The sequence below is a fragment of the Panicum virgatum genome, chromosome 7N (genome assembly GCF_016808335.1).
Source record: "Panicum virgatum strain AP13 chromosome 7N, P.virgatum_v5, whole genome shotgun sequence".
Classification (NCBI taxonomy): Eukaryota; Viridiplantae; Streptophyta; class Magnoliopsida; order Poales; family Poaceae; genus Panicum; species Panicum virgatum.
Window position 1 is genome coordinate 45,621,629 of NC_053151.1, and position 8,076 is coordinate 45,629,704.

The following is an 8,076-nucleotide window of genomic DNA, read 5'->3' on the forward strand; positions in this document are numbered from 1 at the left end:
GGCTGGTAGACGTTTGCGCGCGTGCGTGCTGGGCCTTAGCCTCAGCCTTGATCGTTCAGGCATTGACTCTTGAACGGCCGGGATTAAGAAAAGCATGGACCGGCATTAGCTCGCGTGTTGGTGTGGGGGACGACTTTTTCTAATTAGGATTAAGAAAAAGCAAATCGCTGGGCAACTTGTATCGTACTAATAAGTGGGTGCAGTGCAATCATCATTTAATTTATTTATTCGGGTGGAACTAACAACGCACGCGCAGGCATATGGTCGTACTAGTATATTGACACGGTAAGCTATTCACACGTGACGTGATTGCGCGCCACTTCGAGCGGGACAATTGCGAGCGACAGCTGCTACCTCATCTCACATCAGGGAAGAAAATGGAGTGCGCGCCGGGCGCACCCGGGCTCGCGTGCGCCTCCTCCCGCAATGCCGTTCAGCTTCGGGCTGGGAAAAAAAACCCGAGAACCGAACCGAAATTACCGGAAACTGATACCGAAGGAACCGGAACCGAAGAAGTTCGGTTCCTGTTCGGTCCCATGATCCAAGGAACCGAAGTTTCTCAGGATATTTGGTTCTTGGGCTCGGTTCTCTTGAAGAACCGAAATTCAGCCCATTAGGCCCAATCTAAGGTCCGGCCCAAATAAAAACCCTAACACCATACGTTCTCATTGCCAGTTCCCAACTCATGCCCTGGTGCCCAGACATACACGAGCCGACATGACTCATTCCAGGCGGCCAGGCCTCCACCCCCGGCGGCGGCGCCCCCCTCCCCAACCCCCGTCCGCGGCTGGCGACCCACCGCGCCGGGCTGGACCCTACACCTGTGCTCGCGTCCGTCCCTCCCCACCTCGCCGCCGCCAGTTACCGCCTCAGACCCAGGCGCAGCCCCACCGCCCAGCGCGGCGTCCAGCCTCCGGCACGACGTTCAGATCCGTGGTGCTCGAGCCCGACCTCGCCGGCATCTGCGGTGGCGGAGGCTGCTGCTCACCCTTGTGCCGCCTCGGGCTAACTGGCCCCTGCCGCCCTACCACAAGGCGGCGACCGAGCGCCCGCCGAGGACGTCACCGGCTCCTGTCGCAAGACTGCCAGCGCCCGGCCCGGCCCGGCGTTCTTGAAGTCCACAACGGCTACATCAATTGCATCTTGCAGTGTAAGTGCCTCACTGCTACTATAGTGCTATCGTTGCTTGTTTAAATTGATGTAATGCTGCTACTATAATGCTACTATTGCTTGTTTGAATTGATGTTTGGATTGATGCTAAAATTAGAGGAGATGCTGTCAAAATTTGCTATCGAATGAGTTGTTTTTATGCATCTTGAAAGTTCGGTTCCTTCGGTAAGTATCGGAACCAAACCGAAATACTCGAAACCGAAGTTGATCGGTTGCTGCGTCTAAAAAGAACCAATCGTACCTATTATGGAGGAACCAAAGTTGTGTAGGAACTGAGGAACCGAACCCGAGTTCAGCTAGGATCTAACGGATGGCGCAGTGAACGGCTCGGCCACCCGCCTCCACCCTTCCCAGCGCCGCCACCCATCTCTGTCCAGCGCCGCCACCCGCCTCCACCCTTCCCAGCACCGCCGCCGGTCATCGATCTTCCAGGGGCCGCCTCTCTTCCCCAGGCCGTGGGTGCCCTAGCCGCACGGTTTCTAGCCGCAGCCCGCAGGAACATGGAGTTCCAGCCGGCAGGGGAAGCCGTGGCGGCTGGCCGTGCCGCCCAGGCCGGGGCAGGGAAGGCCGCGGCACCTAGCCGCGCCGCCCAGGCTGGGGCAGGGTTGGCCGCGGCGACTGGTCGCGCCGCCCAGGCCGGGGCAGGGCTGGCCACGGGCCACGGCACCAGGACAGGAAGAAGGCGCAGGATCGGTCAGACTAAGACCACAGGTCCATATACTCCAGGGGTGGACATGGCGCAGTTGGAGCCGCCGGCCAGGCCAGCGGCCAGCGGCGGCCAAGCGTCACGCAGGTCAAAAGCTTTTAAATGAATAAGGTTATAATTGTCATCTCAAACCAAAATACATATATTTAGGATATTAAATGAATTAAAAGAGCTAAAATGTTATGTATTCCGAAGTCACAACGTTTGGAGTCCTATTCTAGTGAAACCAATGTTAGGAATCCTAAAATAGCGAAGCCGCTTGTTTGGAGCGTCAAAATAGCAATTTTCTCCACGTTGCCTGTGCCGCCACGGTTCCCCATCGCCGAACGCGCCGCGTCCACTGCTCCCGGCGGTGCCCCCGCTCCCGCCCAACCCCTCGTCAGCCGCGGCTGCTTCACTCCGCCACCGCTGCCCCGCCCGCGGCCGGGCGCGGGCGCTGCTGCCTCTCCGTCCAGCCGCCATCCTTGTCCGCCCTCAGTTTGCTGCCTCTGTTTGCTGAATCCCTGTCCATCCTATCCGCATGTTCACCAGTTGATGAAATTATGCAGAAAATCGACAGGCACTTTAACGAAGCTGAATGATGCAAAAGCAGTGTCTTTTCTTCAGAATATAGGCATGCAAAGGTTGCTTGGAGGACACATCCAATCCTGGGAAGTTCATATGCTTGGCATCAGGAACAGCAAGCTGTGCATTGAGTGGAAATAATTTCAAAACATGATAGTCATTCTGTCCATGTTATGCAAGTAACAATGAAGTTTTTTCTAGACCCGTAAAGCGACCAAGTCATGGAGAATCTGCATCTGCCTTGTCTTCCTCCGATGACTTCTGGAACAACATCAATTTGAGGTTCTGGTGTTTTTTTTCCTCGAATACGCAGGAGAGCTGCGTATCTTTATATTAACAGAGAGAAAAAGTTGGCCCCTTACAAGCAGCACATCTCACTCCGAGCCGAGCTGTGAGAGGCTGAGAAACAATTTTTTTTCCTAAACATAAAACTAAACACTTGACCACTAGACCACTCAGGACACAGCTAAAACTTATTCTAGTCCAATGTCTTGACTAGCACTTAAGGAGTTAAGGCTCCGAACGCCTGCAAGACACCACAAATGGTGTTCATCCTTGAAAGCCTGAAGTGAAAAGTCCAAGCTCAGCCTGGCACCCTCGAAGACACATGCATTTCGGTGTTTCCAAATGATCCAGGCACCCAACATGACCAAAGTATTAAACCCTTTCCGTTTGTCTTTCTGGATCTTTTTGGCACTCTTCCTCCACCAATCTGAGAAAGAGAGCTCATGTCTTGAGGGGACACAAAGCTGCAAACCAAAACTTGATAGGACACGAAACCAAAAATCTCTGGTGAAGACGCAAGTGGTGAGTATATGTTGGATATCTTCAGCTTCCTGATCACAAAGTAGACAACGTTCAGGATGAGGAAGATTCCTCTTAGCCAAACGATCTGCTGTCCAACATCTATTTCTTACAGCTAGCCACAAGAAAATTCTGCACTTTGCGGGTGCCCAAGTTTTCCAGATTCGGCGCCAAGGTTCAAAAGTAATTGCACCATTGAAAAAGGCCAAATATGCCGACTTAGCTGTATACTGTCCCGAGACATCCAATCTCCAAATGTGAGTGTCATCTTCTTGAGTGAGTACAATATTCCAGCTGGTTCTGGTGGTTCGATGGCAGTTACTGAAATTAATTAATGATACATACATCTATAGCAGATGTTGTCACAACCTTCAAATCAGCAGTACAAGCATGAGCTTCTTGCGGGGTTGAGTAATCTTTAGCTTCCAGTTTCTAAGTGACATTCGTGTATAGCCACTTGAGCCAATCACCCACAAATCTGAATGCCTATGCTGAAGCCAGCAATGGAAAGAGTCTGCTTTACTGAGTCTTGTAATTAAGAACATGTAACCAGTTTGAATGCATTAGTCACCTGTTGATAATTGAATGATGAAGAAAGTATCCATGTTAAGTGTAAGCAGTAGCACTAAGCAGTTGATTCACAAATTTTTTTCAGAAATTATCAGAGAAAATGAATAAATGACAATACAAAAGGACAAGGCAGGAACATACATGAGCCTCAAGCGGATGGACGGGGAGACAGCAGCGCCTGCGCTCGTCTGCGGGTGGGCCAGCGATGGCCGAGGGGGAGCAAGCAGTGGTGACATGGTGCCGGACCACCAGGCGGGGAGGAGGCGCCGCTGGGCGGACTCGGGTGTGGTCGACGGGGAGGGCGGCCCGGCAGGGAGGCAGTTGTGCCCGATGCGACGGGGAGGGCTGTGCTATACATATGTTTGGGTTTGGTTTTCCTGGCCAGGGTTTTCATTGTCTTGAAATTCCAGGGCTGACCAAGAAAAAGAGCACTGATCATATGGGTCTGATACAAATCAAGAGTGGGGAAGCTAATGTAGAAAAAGTGGAGGAGGAACTCAAATACCTGATTGATGCAAAGTGGCACTGGAAAGTAAGGAAAATTTGTGAGACTGAGTACTTGGCTACTTTCCCAAACAAGATGATCTTGGATACCTTCTCTAGATCAAAGAGCATTGACTTAGCTTTTCACAACATTTCAGCAACAATTGCTCAGTCTGACTTGGATCGTTTTGTTTCATCAGTGCTCCAAACAGGATGGGTACAAATGTACAATATTCCAGACTTTACCAAGAGCATTGAGGCTGTTACCCTGATAGCTGAACTAGCTGGCGAAGTGTTGGTAGTAGATGAAGTTTCTTTGATTAAAGAGGGTCCTGTTAGGGTGAAACTGAGAGCTAGAGATCTATCAGCTTTAAGGGATTATAAGGAGATTTCCATTGCAGACATAGGATATGAAATCAAATTTGTAGCTGAAAAATCTGTCTAAACCGAAAGACCCTGATGTCCCACCACCTAAGAAGCCTGATGAGGACCACTTAACAGATGATGATGAAGCTGACGACCTGTCTGACTTTGAGGGGGAAGTACTGCGCAGCCTTGAGGGAGGAAAAACACTAAGACAAAGGGGCCCAGTGAAGGAAAGCCACACCTCAGGAAAAAAAAACAACACAACAAGAGTGCATCACAAGATCAGCCAAATGAGGGGATAGCTGAAGATACAGTTGAGCCTCAATCAGTCATGGATGTCTTGCCCCTAGCAGTCTATGATCCTACTGCAGAGATTCTCATGACCATTAATGGGGGATTACCATAGTCACGGGACTCAGAGGTTTCTAACATTAGTGCTACTGCTGAACAGGAGGAGTTGTCATCCCAAAAAGATAAATCACCACCAACTGGACAGCTGCTGATACATACTGAGGGAGGAGGAATTAGGTTCTTAGCCAAGGATAAATGGCCCAAACTGATGGTACAAGATGAGCTAGAAAATACTACTATAGATAAATCAATGGTGATGCCTTCTCAAGAATCGCTAGGCCTGGGGGAGGTGGACACAGATGAAGATGATCCCAGCATGCATAGTGGTGGGGCCACTAAGGATTTCTCTGAAGACCTACTGTACCAACAACAGAAAGGGTGGAAGAAAGCTGCTTCCTTCAGGAAATACAAGCCCAAGAAGTTCTTCCCTGCAATTGCTGTTAGGCAAAGCACAATAATGCATTCTGTGAAGGAGGGAGCTACAACACTGAAGCATCAAGGGGGGGGATCTACACGACACAGGTAATTTTCCACCTACATCAAACCCTTTTCTTTTACTGGATACTTGTGAAGATGAATCTTTAGAATCGATTGCTTCAAAGTGTGGGGTCCTTTTGGGTGAGAATGATTCAAACATTTCTGAAACCATTTCTGCTATGAAGTTAGAGGAGGTTGCTAGAGCAGCTTTGGCTGAAGCATAGTATAACCACATCCAGAAGTAGAAGCTGCAGGTTGCCCATGCCTTGGATCAGGAAAATTTGGATTTGATGACAATAGATAACAGTGAAAGAGGCATCAAACAAGCCGATGAGGGGGGGGGGGAATTCTGACAGAAACAAAAAGAAGGGAAGAGGAACTAGGCTAAGTAGGGAACTCAAAAGAATCAGTATAAAATGAAAGCCTTAATTTGGATTATCAGAGGAATGGGAAAACCTGCCAGAGTAAGATAGTTGAAGGAACTCATTCAGTCCACTCAAGCTGACATTGCGGGGCTACAAGAAACAATTAAATAGGATTTTACTAATTCTGAGCTTGAAGCTATTGCTCCTGGGGGGGGGTCCTTCTATTGGAATTGGTTGGCTGCAACGGGCCATTCAGGAGGAATTCTCCTGGGGGTGAAGAATGACTTGCTTGAGATAGAAAATTGGGAGGTGGATGACTTCTTTGTGGGGGTGACTGTGAGACACAGAAAATTGAATTTCAGATGGGATTTTGTGAATGTCTATGGTCCTGCTAATCATGACTTATCTCCTGACTTCAATCTCTATCTAGAAGATGTGAGAAAGCTATCCTCCCTCTGGTGCTAGGGGGAGACTTCAATTTGATAAGAACAACAGAAGACAAGAGCACAAAAACAAGAAATGAAAGGTTGATGAAGCTCTTTAATGACTTCATAGAAAAGTTTGAGCTGAGTGATCTTTACATAGGGGGAGGCAAATTTACTTGGTCCAACAAACAAACTAACCCAATCTAGAGCAACATAGACAGAGTTCTAGTGAGCACTGAATGGGAAGGAAAGTTCCCTCTGTCAACTCTCACTTCCTTGACAAGAATAGGTTCTGATCACACACCCTTGCTACTTTATAATGGGGAGCATAAAGAACAAGTACAGAGACAATTCTACTTTGAGAAACAATGGTGCAGAGAGGAAAACTTCTTGAATTTTATTAGGGAAAGATGGGATTCTGTCAAAAAGAGGTGGCCATCCAGGGCATATTCTTTAGATAAATGGCATGGGGGGATTTCTGCCACCAGACAATTTCTAAAGGGCTGGGGCCATAATCTAAGAGGGGATTACAAGAGAAAGAAAGCTGACCTGCTGTCCCAAATTCAAAGATTAGATAGTCAGGAGGTGAGGGGGGGACTTACTGGTGCAGATTTACAAAAAAAGAAAGAAGCTTGAGGAGGAGTTGGAAAACCTGATGGAAATAGAAGAGATGTACTGGCAACAAAGGAGTGGGAAGAAATGGACTCTGGAAGGATATATGAATTCTTCTTTCTTCCACCTAGTAGCCAATGGGCGAAAAAGAAAGAAAACTATCTCATCTTTAAACTGTGAGGGGAATACAATCACTGAGCCTGACCAAATACAGGGGGTGATATATAATTATTACAAGTAGTTGTTTGGGAAAAGTAAACTGAGCAAGGATTCCCTGAGCACTAAAAGTTGGGAAAACAGTAGGAGACTGACTGCGAAGGAGAATAATTTCCTATGCAGACCTTTCACAGAAGAAGAGGTCAAACTAGCGGTGTTTGATATGAAAGAGAACACAGCTCCAGGACCAGATGGTTTCAGAGTTACCTTCTACAAACAGCGCTGGCCCATTATTAAAGATGAGTTCATGGGCATGATCAACGACTTCTACTTGGGCAACCTGGACATAGCTCGTTTGAACTATGGAGTAATCACATTAATCCCGAAGATATAAGATGCTAATGATGTCAAGCAATATCGACCAATTTGTCTCTTAAATGTGAGCTTTAAGATATTTACAAAGCTGATTATGGATAGACTTTCCAAGTTTGCTGGTGATATAATCTCATCCAGCCAGACTGCTTTCATTAGAGGGAGATACATTGTAGATGGAGCTGTAATGCTTCATGAGGTGGTCCATGAATTGCATTCTCAAAAGTTAAGGGGGGTAGTTTTCAAAATAGATTTTGAGAAATTATATGACATCATTAGTTGGTCTTTTGTGGAAGACATAATGGTTAAGAAAGGCTTTTCTCCCAATCTCAGAAGATGGATTATGAGCATTGTTCAGGGGGGCAAAGTATGCATTAATATAAATGGACAGAATGGACCATATTTCAAGACACACAGGGGTTTAAGATAGTGGGATCCCTTGTCTCCTCTACTTTTTAACCTAGCAGTGGATGCCTTAGATGACATGTTAACCAAAGCTAGGAAACATGGTCTGATTAGGGGGGGGGGTACCACACTTGGTTCATGGGGGTTTGACTCATTTGCAATGTGCAGATGATACAGTCATCCTTGTGGAGGGAGACAGGGAATCCATTAAGAATATAAAGTTCCTTCTCTACTACTTTGAATGGATGTC